This window comes from Entelurus aequoreus, linkage group LG23, assembly GCF_033978785.1.
Source record: "Entelurus aequoreus isolate RoL-2023_Sb linkage group LG23, RoL_Eaeq_v1.1, whole genome shotgun sequence".
Classification (NCBI taxonomy): domain Eukaryota; kingdom Metazoa; phylum Chordata; class Actinopteri; order Syngnathiformes; family Syngnathidae; genus Entelurus; species Entelurus aequoreus.
This window is the reverse complement of record NC_084753.1, coordinates 25044976-25057607: the sequence shown is the minus strand read 5'-3', so window position 1 is coordinate 25057607 and position 12632 is coordinate 25044976.

Genomic DNA, 12632 nt, shown 5'->3' with positions numbered 1-12632 from the left:
AAAAGGAGCTGTGCATGGACTTCATTTATAAGTAAAGGTAAGACCATAATGACGTTTTTTTTTAACTAAATGTGCTTTTTTGTGTGCTACAGTTTGTATGTGTAAAGTAAAAGTTAAGTTAAAGTACCAATGATTGTCACACACACTAGGTGTGGTGAAATGTGTCCTCTGCATTTGACCCATCCCCTTGCTCACCCCCTGGGAGGTGAAGGGAGCAGTGGGCAGCAGCGGCACTGCGCCCGGGAATCATTTTTGGTGATTTAACCCCCAATTCCAACCCTTGATGCTGAGTGCCAAGCAGGGAAGAATGCTGGTATGAGCTTTTAAACATAACCCGTTAACTGCTGCCAATCAAATGGTGAATAAGATACTCTTTGGGGTTCATATGTTTGTAAATCTGACTGTGATGAAGTCCGTGCCTCACCAGCCATGAACCTCACCGCACGTCACTGATATATATACTATATATATATATATATATATATATATATATATATATATATATATATATATATATATATATATATATATATATATATATATATATAAAATATATATATATATATATATATATATATATATATATATATATATATATATATATATATATATATATATATATATATATATATATATATATATATATATATATATATATATATATATAACAGTATATATATATATATATATATAAAACAGTATATATATATAACAGTATATGTGTGTATGTATATATGTACAGTATATATGTATGTATGTATATATATATATATATATATATATATATATATATATATATATATATATATATATATATATGTACATATGTGTGTATGTATTTGTATATATATATATATATATGTGTGTAAATGGATGTGTGTGTGTGCGTGTTTACATGTGTGTGTATATATATATATATCAGGGTTTCCTGCAGCGCTTTGTTGTTAAGGCAGCCGCCTTAACATGAGCCACCGCTTAAACTAAAGTCTTAACAAGCTGCTGCTCCGCTTAGTTCTGCCTGTGTCAGTACGTCTCTGCAGCACCCAGCATTGTCCCACCCACAGAACCATCTGATTGGTTACACGCAGAGCAGTACAGCCAATCAGCAGTGCGTATTCAGAGCGCATGTAACAGCCAATCAGCAATGCGTATTCAGAGCGCATGTAACAGCCAATCAGCAATGCGTATTCAGAGCGCATGTAACAGCCAATCAGCAGTGCGTATTCAGAGCGCATGGAGTCAGTGCTCAGGCAGGAAGAGCGGAGAGACGGTGGGTTGAGCAGAAAGGTGTTTAGCAGGTGAGCATAATGCAGCGGACTCTCCCCAAATTATAATAAACACTTCCAAGTCAACTACTACTAACATCACTATGAGCCCGTTGACGTTCTAGAAACATAAGCGGCAGCTCAGCTCGCTCGCCTTCCTTGAGGTGAAGGCTAATTAGCTTTTAGCGTAACGTTAGCTCATTTTGCGGTGTGTGCGTGCGTGTGTTACGGACAGCAAAGCCCTGTCTGTCTGAGAGAAAGACAAGCATTATTGACCTACAATTAACAACTAAGTTATTTCACTCTACCTTTTTCTGTGTTTAATGAGCTGTGTTGAAGCAGCAAAAAAGGACATTATGTTAAATGAAGAGTTTCCTGAAGCTGTCTCTGATAGTTGATATAATAATGTAACTGCATCATAAAGCCTACATGAACTCCATGGTGTTCAGGGATGAATAGTCTCTCCTATTGCTATTGTACTATTTTTTCAGCTATAGTTACATTAATCATTAGTAATGTAGCAGCTTAGTTTTCAATGGCAGGGTCCCTGCTATTGTGACAGGATGTAAATTTAGTTACTAGTAGAATACAGTGATTGTAAGTAGCAAAGTAAGCTCTTGAGTTGTATTACTATGTCATTTTATATTCGCAACTTAAAAATGTTTATTGCTAATGACAACAGTAAAGCACCGTTATTTGTATGATATGGAGCTAATGTTATTGTAATGCCAGCGTTAATAAGAGCCATTGTAGTACTGGACGGCTCCAGCAGGGGGCGCGTTGTGCTGGGAGCTATACTAGAGGACACCTGACTTCCTGCTTGCAGTCAATACAGACGTGAGCAGAACAAAGTTGTGTCCTCGTATCTGTATACTCAAACATCTCCCTTCTCAGGTATAAGTGTCTTTATGTAAATAGTTTTACCCCCGAATGTATCTTTATAGTGTTTAAACATGTTTGAAAGAGTATATTTTTATGATATGTGTCTTTTCAGTCGACAAGGCTTTATACGTGACCAAGCTAATGCTAAAGCTAATTGCACTGCCGATGACGAAGCGGATGCTAACTGCATCAACAGTGATAAATATATAGAAAGGTACTGTGCGTAGTTAATTATTAATCTGTGTATATTGCTGATGAAATGTGTATTTACTACAGTTTCTGGGACTAATTCAGTGTAGTTTGTTTAATATTAAGGAATGATAAGTGACTTTTGTTCCTAAAACAATATAGGCTTACTGTATTGGGTGAACCTTTGTATTTACTTGTTGAGACATCTTCAAATACTGTTACACTAAGGTAAAGTCTATTAGTGCAAAGAACAGGAAAACCTACTCGATTATTTGAATGTAAAATCCGTATGATAATACTGGAGTGCATTTTATGTTTGTTGCAATACTGTGTACTTGTACATGTTTGGTGTTTGATTTGCTGGCAGTCAATACAGACGTGAGCAGAACAAAGTTGTGTCCTCGTATCTGTATACTCAAACATCTCCCTTCTCAGGGCGATTACACTATCACATGTTGATAAAAATACAATAGTGTTGGGACTAACGCGTTACAAAGTAACGCCATTAGTTTCGGCGGTAACTAGTAATTTAACGCGTTATTTTTTATATTCAGTAACTCAGTTACCGTTACTACATGATGCGTTACTGCATTATTTTACGTAATTTTTTATGTAGTATCGGCTAGTAACAAGATCTGAGTGTGTTTTATTGGAGCGCTGCGGTGTCGCCCTTCTGTGTCACAAGGAAAAGAAAAGGCCTGCTTTGTGTGGGAGGGGGCGGGGGGCTCCCATACCGTAGTCGAGGAGCGCAGGGGAGACGTTTCTCCAGGGCCTATGTACTTCGGGGCTAACAACCTTCACTTTACCCAGCAGTGGGTCTTTACAGCTCCGGACTCGAGGGTGAATGACGAGACCGGCGATTTGTTGCAGCTTTGTGACTTTATTGGTGTCTCGCACGCAGCCATCCACCAAGCTAGAGCACCTGCACTCACTCACTGTTGCGCTCCCTCACCTCTCTCGCCCACTCACTCACTGACGTCATTCACCTCACATGCTGTCATATCTTGAAGGGCCACATACACACACATACGCTACTCTCATAACAACTAACAAGACATCATGGCGAAGCCAGAAGTCGAGTTTTTTAACATGGAGACATTCTCACTACTTTTCTTTTGTCGAGCACAAAGAAAAGAACATTTTAGTTAAATGTAAGTTGTGTCTTGGATCAAAGATCCCATCTACTTAAAGTTAAAGTTAAAGTGTCAATGATTGTCTCACACACACTAGGTGTGGCGAAATTTTTCCCTACATTTGACCCATCACCCTTGATCACCCCCTGGGAGGTGAGGGGAGCAGTGAGCAGCAGCAGTGACCGCGCCCGGGAATACTGCCCAAAACACCAATTCAAATCTGCTGAAACAGCTACAAAAGCAACATGCTTCGACGAAGCTAGTAAAGAGAGACACAGACTCCGATGCCACTTCAGCTCCACTTAAGGATCTTAACGGAGGGACTGCTAGCCAGGACAACATTGATCGAGCCATTGCAGTGTATGTGCTAGAAGACATGCAGGCTCTTTCTACAGTGGAGTCACCCGCTTTCAGGCAGCTAATTAGCATGATACCGGCGTCAAACAGCAAATGGCACGGAAAACATGTTCCAAGTACCTGGACAGTGAGTACATAAACATGGAAAGCGAGCTAAAGAAAACACTCCAAACTCTGCCTCTGCTCATCATTCATCATTGAAGGTACACACACTCTGTCAATTCTCTTATATACTCTTTCATTCTAGACTTCTAGAGTATTTGATTATCACATCACTCTAAATGTATAGACTATAAAGTTCACAAACATAAAGAGAGATCCTAGTGGGCCAGGCCAATCTTTCCTTATCTCTAAACTAAAACTGGGGAAATGTGTAGAGTGTTCTGGGCTTCAGTACAGTGTTGATCTCCTGAATACATGATTTTATTTCTGAATTCCCTGAGAGAAAAGCAATGCCTGGTTAGGCTTTGTGTATGTCATGTGTGCCTTCCTTGGGTGCTATTATGCTGTTTGTTACTTATATGTTATGTTGCAGCTATTTAAAATAGTTTTGTCAATTTGTTCTGGCCTGAAATAAATTGTCCCTTTGAAACATATATTTGTCTTTGTGTGTTGTATGTAGACCACATTGCTTTCTGAGTTCAGTGATGCAAATGAATGTCAAGTTGATCAACAGATTGTATTATTCTCCAGTGCGATAACAGTACTGAAATGAAGGGCATTAATGGGAGCCTTAAAAAAAAAAAAAGTAACTAAATAGTTACTTTTCACAGTAACGCATTACTTTTTGGTGTAAGTAACTGAGTTAGTAACTGAGTTACTTTTGAAATAAAGTAACTAGTAACTGTAACTAGTTACTGTTTTTCAGTAACTAACCCAACATTGCATTTACATAATAAAAATCAACTGCAGGCTTCCCAAATGCTGTAATAAATTAAGCATGATGAGTTGAGTGGCCCCACTTTTAACTCTTTTTTTCAAACGCTTATTGCAAACGCTTACTTACAGTAAGTCATTAATTTGACTTTGTAAGTCATTATTTTTACTTAGTAAGCCATTATTTTGACTTAGTATATTACTAAGTCATAATAATGACGTACGTAGTATCTCAGGTAACTAGGACTGTTTTGTTTTTACTTTACGGAAAAAATATCGAGATATATATCGTATATCGCCATTCAGCAAATGGAGCGGAAAACACAACCAGAAGTTGTAGGCTTCTTCACGCGACGAAGACAGCCTACTTCCCCGCAGTCTGTAGTCTATTGCCCCCCAGGCTGTGGTGGCAGCGACGAGGTGGAGACGTGATGGCGACAGGCCGAGTTACACCGATCCTTACACCCACCCACCCCCTTCCCTGGTCCCCTCCCCCTGGAGAGTCACCACCTTAACTAACAAATTTTCTGGGGGAAACACTGTATATATACTGTGTATGTGTAAATGTGTATATACACATAGGTGTATATATATATATATATGTGTATATACACAATGTGTATATATTAGGGGTGTAACGGTACACAAAAACTTCGGCTCGGTACGTACCTCGCTTTAGAGGTCACGGTTCGGTTCATTTTCGGTACAGTAAGAAAACAACAAAATGTAAATTTTTTGGTTATATATTTACCAAATTTGTAAACAATGGCATAACATACATATACACACAGGGTCCATTGCCAGGGTTAATGTGGTCAACATATATCAAATAAAAACTAAATAAGATAAGGCTCAGAATGGTTTCTTAACAAACCTTTCTACATATAAAGTGCTTTTTTTGATTGATTGATTGAGACTTTTATTAGTAGATTGCACAGTACAGTACATATTCCGTACAATTGACCACTAAATGGTAACACCCCAATACGTTTTTCAACTTGTTTAAGTCGGGGTCCGCGTTAATCAACATTAAACTGCCTCAAGTTGTTGCTCATATTAAATAAAATGACAAAACTTTTCTTCCTCATATAAAAAGTGCAACATTAAACAGTTTCAAGTCAACTCAGCCTCAGATTAACTTTTCTTTCCCCCCCCCCAGCCTGGCTAACTTGGCAATAAGAGGATATATGGGCTCATTGTTCTTCCACCATAGAAGTGGGTCAAAATCTAGTTTTTAATGCAATATGGACTTATATCTGCTGCTATAAAAACATTTGTTGTTGCTTTAGCCCTGCCTGGCTCGCCGGGAAAAGGCTGCTTGAATGCGGTGGTGACGCTTCAAATGGATTAGCATGTGTTATGAGAGTAGTGTATGTGTGTGTGTGGCCCTTTAATATGGGTGTGGAAATGTTGACAGAGACAAAATCCAGCTATATTTAATGGGACAAAATATCCAATCCCAGTTGCATGTGGGAGAGGGGCCAGTGGAAAAGCACAAAGGGTAGCCAATCAGAACTGGCGTCTTTGTAAAGCACACTGTTCTGACATTTCACCCGAAAAAGCAAGGATCAGTACAAGACATCAATACAATATGTCTTCTCCTCCGGAAAGAAAGAGAAGAGAAGACATATGTACAAACTTCACCTTTGCCGCCATTAATTTTCTTTGGCAAAAATACTTAAAACTTGAAGCGCGATCAGGACATCTACGCAACAGTAAGAGGGCCAAAGCTAATATTTGAACATGACTTATACTGTACTGAATTACTGTTACTATTAAAGACGGAAGAGCAGGAGCAAGACCACTTACTATACCACATGTCCAAAAATAAGTACCGTATTTTCTGGACCATACGGCGCACCGGGTTATAAGGCGCACTGTCGATGAGCGGGTCTATTCAGGTCTATTTTCATACAAGGCATACATAAGGCGCATTAAAGGGGTCATATTATGATTTTTTTTTCTAAATGTAAAACACTTCCTTGTGGTCTACATAACATGTAATGGTGGTCAAAATGTTGCATAGATGATGTTTTACAGATCATCTTCAAGTCGCTTTCTGACAGTCGCTTCAGGATGCGCCGTTTTGTGGGCGGTCTTATTTACGTGGCTCACCTTTGACAGCGTCTTCTCCCCGTCATCTTTGTTGTAGCGGTGTAGCGTGCAAGGACGGGAGTGGAAGAAGTGTCAAAAGATGGAGCGAACTGTTTTAATGACATTCAAACTTTACTTCAATCAATAACTGAGCAGCATCTCCTCATCCGTGGCTCACTAGTGCAACAACGCCGGAAATGTGTCCCGTGAAAAACCGTCCGACCGGGTGAATTATGTAATCTCACTATACCGGTAGTTTTTAGCGCTTCCATAGCGAGATAATAAGTTAGAACTTTACACTACTTTATATTAGAAATGGCAACAGCAGAGGATGAATGTCCCATAACAAGAAGATAGAGAAAAAGAAGAAGCTTATGGACATTTTCGTCAAAAGACTATGACTAAAACTAAATTACCGGTAGCTGTCAAAATTAACTCTGCAATCTTATAAAAGAAAATAGAGCATCCGCAACTTCAACCCAATCCCAGCTTTACCATACAGTGAAACCTCAATGTACAAACTTGATTGATTCTTGAATTGAAGCAATTTATTTTCATAAGAGACAATGTAAATATGAATAATGGTTCCTAGACACGACAAAAGTCTCTATTTAAGTTGAGGTTTTTACACTTTGAACACAATCTAAATTGCTATAGATTACTGTACATCAAACATAATAAAGAGGGGATAAATTAACCATCTCTTTAATATCAAGCTAAAACAAGGACAACCTAAATTGTGTGAACGGTGTGTGTACCTTTGGCACTTTCACAAATGATCAAAACATAACAAGAAGATAGAGAAAAAGAAGAAGCTTATGGACTACAGCATAGCAGTAGTCCAGTGGCGGAAGTGCACAAATTTTCAGGACTTATGCAGATCTCAAATACACATCAGCAGGTACCAGAAGGTAAGAAAAGTTGGTTTTGCATAATATTGTGAAAGAAAACACCAGATATGTCTGCTAATGGGTGCCATTTTGCGGTCTTTATACACACACCGTAGTAATACTTGAATCTCTGACTACGGTAGCCGTAATGGGCTGACAATCCATCCAGCGGTGCGGCTTTAAAGTCATACTAAAACATTTTGACGGATTTTTGAGTTCCGTGTGTAATGTTCTTTATTTTCAATGGAACATTTAAAGTTTTGGTGTTGTTTACTGCCATCATATTGCAGTCTACAAGTATCTCTTATGTGTGACTGCCATCTACTGGTCACACTTATCATTACACCGTGTACCAAATAAAATTGCTTCGAGGTCGGTAAGCACAACCAGAGTTATTCCGTACATTTTGCGCACCGGGTTATAAGGCGCACCGTCGATTTTTGAGAAAATTAAACGATTTTAAGTGCGCCTTGTAGTCCGAAAATACGGTAATTGTAATAACTTTAATAAAAGTGGTATCAAGAGACAACTTCAAAGGTGCATTATTCTTTGTACTTTATATTGTAGTCGGTGAAATTTACTGTAATTTTAGTTGACTAAAATGTTGAGGAATTCAATGGACTAAAACTATACTAAAACAAAATCAACTTAGATTACTATAATATGACAACAATTAATACATTTTCATCAAAAGACTATGACTAAAACCCAAATTAGATGTCAAAATTAACTCTGCAATCTAATAAAATAAAATAGAGCAACCGCAACTTCAACCCAATCCCAGCTTTACCATACGGTGTGGCGAAGTTGGTAGAGTGGCTGTGCCAGCAATCGGAGTGTTGCTGGTTACTGGGGTTCAATCCCCACCTTCTACCTTCACTCACGTCTGTTGTGTCCTTGGGAAAGACATTTCACCCTTTGCCTCTGATGGCTGCTGGTTAGCGCCTTGCATGGCAGCTCCCGCCATCAGTGTGTGAATGTGTGTGTGAATGGGTAAATGTGGAAATAGTGTCAAAGCGCTTTGAGTACCTTGAAGGTAGAAAAGCGCTATACAAGTATAACCCATTTATCATTTATACAGTCAAACCTCAATGTACAAACTTGATTGGTTCTTGAATTAAAGCAATTTATTTTCATAAGAGACAATGTAAATATGAATAATGGTTTCTAGACACGACAAAAGTCTCTATTTAAGTTGAGGTTTTTACACTTTGAACACAATCTAAATTGCTATAGATTACTGTACATCAAACATAATAAAGAGGTGATGAATTAACCATCTCTTTAATATCAAGCTAAAACAAGGACAACCTGAACTGTGTGAAGTACCTTTGGCACTTTCATAAACGATCAAAACAAGCTTAATGTCCGTAAGTGTTTGTACTTGTTACACATCAGCTGTTTGAATGGTATATGTACAAAACCCAAAACCAGTGAAGTTGGCACGTTGTGTAATTCGTAAATTAAAACAAAATACAATGATTTGCAAATCCTTTTGAACCTATATTCAATTGAATAGACTGCAAAGACAAGATATTTTATGTTCGAACTGAGAAACGTAATTTTTTTTGCAAATAATTATTAACTTAGAATTAAATGGCTGCAACACATTGCAAAAAAGTTGGCACAGAGACATTTTTACCACTGTGTTACATGGCCTTTCCTTTTAACAACACTCAGTAAACGTTTGGGAATTGAGGAGACCAATTGTTGAAGTTTTCAGGTGGAATTATTTCCCATTCTTGCTTGATGCACAGCTTAAGTTGTTCAACAGTCCGGGGTCTCCGTTGTGGTATGTCACGCTTCATATTGCGCCACACATTTTCAATGGGCGACAGGTCTCGACTACAGGCAGGCCAGTCTAGTACCCGCACTGTTTTACTATGAAGCCATGCTGTTGTAACACGTGGCTTGGCATTGTCTTGCTGAAATAAGCAATAACCATTATGACATTGCTTAACGTGCCAACTTCACTGGTTTTGGGTTTTGTATCTAAGGCGTCTGTTAAACAGACAATTTGGAGGTGTTGGCATTGCCCTATAAAATTGCCAATGCTAACTGGAAACATGTATATGACGAATCCAATGTAAATTTGCATCAAACTTGCCCATTTGTTCTTAAAGGTGCCATATGTAATAATGTGGCCAGAAATGGTACTGCAATCATGGTCAAAATTCTGTAGTCCCCTCCCACTCTTCATGACTGAGGTTGCCAGATACGCCGCCGAATCCGAAACCTACTCCAAGGAACTTCAAATGGCAATCTACGAGTCCTACGCTGTAGGTTTGTCTTGTTTAACCTTCTTGCACGATAGTTTACTAAGTAATTATGCCACATTTTACTGATGTAGATTAGCCATATGTATTTGTGAAGTTACACTGCAATATTTTTGTCGGGAGTCGGGACAGATCGTTGGCATTACCCTGCTAAAATGTCTAGTTTGACCGCACGGACCACCATCAAAAAAATTATATATAATAATATATATCGCATAGGCCTACTTTGATGGCAAGCCAAGGCCAACAGTAAAATGACCGCCACATTTCGTTCAGCATAACCCCATGTTGCATCCAACCTTCTCTTCCATGTACGCACATCACCATTTTTCCGTGCAGAGTGCGATTCTATGAGCCAACCCACGTTACGCACAAACCACGTTACGCATAAATCCTATAGCCTACTACCATGTCAAAACACAGAGTAGAAGATCATTACATGTAATGCATTATTTTGTGCCAAGCAAATACCACCCCATATGGGCCTGATGCACATACAGTACCAGAAACAGCAATTAGCTGTGCTAATGTTGGAACGCATTCCCTCAGCGTATCAGCATAATGAGAAGGAAATAGGCACTGACACTACACATATCCACATAGCTTGTATTTGTCGAAAATATATTTTGCCCTGTCAGTTGGATGACACATCGACATACAGGCTAACGGGCATACGGTATATTTCCCCCGTTAGCCTGTATGTCGATGTGTAATGCCAGCATGCTAAACTACACTAGTGTGATGGTGCTTCGCTCCTAAGCATTCATTGCAGGAATATACCAGCTTTGTTAGACAAGATCATAGACTGTATTGGACAATATAGTTTACATACCAAATGTCCATTTCCATTTATTACAAGTAATAAGAAAACGTAAATGCCTGACTTACCTATCAAGGAGGAAATTAGCGAGTTTGGCGTCAGATTAAAAAATCTTCTCCGCCTTCAATCGTCTCCATCTTTCAAAGGTATCCCCGATACAAATCCTCGTTTTGTTCCTGGCTTCGTCATGAATAGGTTGAGAATCGTAACGAGGCCTTTTAGATTTACTAAGGTCTGACATGTTTAGTAACTTTACCAGTGGCAGTAGCTAGACAAAGATGACTGTGTGTAACTGGCAACCTGAATGTGACACACTCACGGACTTTCTAATTGGTTAAACGGTGGAGGGCGGGGCATCGTCATAAAAACAATAACAATATTTCGGGGCTATAAATCTAATTTTGAAATGGGCATACGGCTGAACTACTGTTATCAGTTATAAAGGTATTGTAAAAGAACATGATTTATTAATGCCTTTTGACATATCAGAGCCATTTAATGATGCCTTGACATTAAATTATTACATATTGCACCTTTAATACATTTTAAATAGGCCATGCGACTAGAAAAAAAAAAACCTGACGCACATGTGCGAATAAAGATTTCAACTCTTTCATCGCAATATAAAAGAAATCCATCTAAATTTGATCAAACTGGAGTAAAATGTTCGCCCACCTGTTATGCTCCTTCAATGATTCAGAGTTTCACTTTTTATCTGAGTTCTTGCAGTGCGTATCCTGTATTAAAAACTGGTTGTCCTCAAATTTCCTCCAGTTAAATTCAAACCAAACGGAAACTCTGATAATTGCTCCCGATAAAAAGATCCCCCTGATCAACAACTCCCTTGGTGCTCTGGATGCATCTGTTAAAAGCAGCCTCAGAAACCTTGGGGTTGTGTTGGATCAGTCAATGTCTTTGGAGGGTCACTGCTGTCAACTGACCAAAAACTCTTTGTATCATCTCAGAAATATTTCTTAAGTGAGAAATTTGCTGTCAAAATTGGATCTCGAAATAATCATTCATGCGTTAATTTCGTCTTGCATTGACTATTGCAATTCTCTTTTCACTCTCTTCAACAACTCAACGCTAAAGAGACTTAAGACTGTACAAAATGCGGATGATAGACTTTTGACCGGTGCACCCAGAACAGCCCGTATCATCCCCGTTTTATCCAGTCTTCATTGGCTTCCAGTTATAAATTCCGCGTTTAGTTTTAGTCCTGACATTCCGTGTGTTGCATGGTGGGGCCCCTCTGTACCTCACTGACTTGCTATGCCCCTACTCTCAGGGCGCAGCCTCCAGTCTTCAGGCCAGGGTCTTCTAAAGATCCCAAAAACTTGTTTTAAAACCTGTGGAGACCTGGCATTCCAGGCTTTAGCTCACAGACTCTGGAACAATTTTTACCAGTCCCTCCGTGATCTTGACTGTGTTAAAACTATTAAGAAACATTTGAAAAATATTTTTAGTAAAGCTTTTAGTTTTTAATCCACTTTGTATCCTTTTTATGATGTTTCCCCTGTTGTTTTAAATTGAATTGTTGTTTTACTTCACCTATGTTTTGTACAGCGCTTTGTGATTTTATCTGTGAAAAGCGCTTTATAAATAAAATATACTTCCTTACTTATTTACTACAGCATGTTTGAAATAAACTCATAACCATAACCAAATGGACAAGTGATTGACGCGGAAGTACGGATCACTCTGAGAGCTATGTGTGGGCCACTTTCTCCTGCGCCATGCACAAAGGGGAGCCTCACTCTTCCTAATTCACACACTTAGGCTGACTCAGCCTTCCCAACACAGAAGAAAGAAGATCTTAGTTGGAGAAACTGGTCAGTAAAAAATGTTTT